This window comes from Octopus bimaculoides, chromosome 1 (assembly GCF_001194135.2).
Source record: "Octopus bimaculoides isolate UCB-OBI-ISO-001 chromosome 1, ASM119413v2, whole genome shotgun sequence".
Taxonomy (NCBI): domain Eukaryota; kingdom Metazoa; phylum Mollusca; class Cephalopoda; order Octopoda; family Octopodidae; genus Octopus; species Octopus bimaculoides.
In genome coordinates this window covers 184,873,160-184,873,647 of record NC_068981.1, presented here as the reverse complement: position 1 = coordinate 184,873,647, position 488 = coordinate 184,873,160, and the positions used below count along the sequence as shown (strand labels likewise).

At 41.0% G+C, this 488-nt stretch overlaps 1 non-coding gene across 1 annotated transcript; it reads right to left on the bottom strand.

Moving 5' to 3' along the window:
- Positions 1-105: 105 nt before the first annotated feature.
- Positions 106-224, bottom strand: LOC128250194 (5S ribosomal RNA). Its single transcript, XR_008266293.1, has one exon. It is a non-coding gene; the product is annotated as a 5S ribosomal RNA (ribosomal RNA).
- Between the last annotated feature and the right edge of the window lie 264 nt (positions 225-488).

The following is a 488-nucleotide window of genomic DNA, read 5'->3' as shown; positions in this document are numbered from 1 at the left end:
TATATATATATATATATATATATATCATTTTTTTCATTTTTCATTTTATCTACTTTCAGCTCATGAGCTGTGGCCATGCTGACGCACCGCCATTTAAGTGTGTGACTCTTACAGCACCTAGGTTTCCCAAGCGGTCACCCATCTAAGTACTCACTAGGCTCGACGTTGCTTAACTTCGGTGATCGGACGAGAACCGGTGTTTTCAAAGTGATATGGCCGTATATATACAACGGGCTTCTTTCAGTTTCCGTCTATGAAGTCCATTCACTCAGCTTTGGTCGGTCCCAGGTTACAATAGAAAACACTTGCCCAAGGTGCACGCAGTGGAGAGGAACCCAGACTCATGTGGTTGAGAAGCAGACTTCTTTAGAAAGTTTTCCTTAATGCTTCTCATTAAGATTATGGTACCTGTAATTCAATAGGGACAACTTTGCCACATACACTGATTCTTTCCTGTTAATTACATTCACGATACATGTATCTGCGTA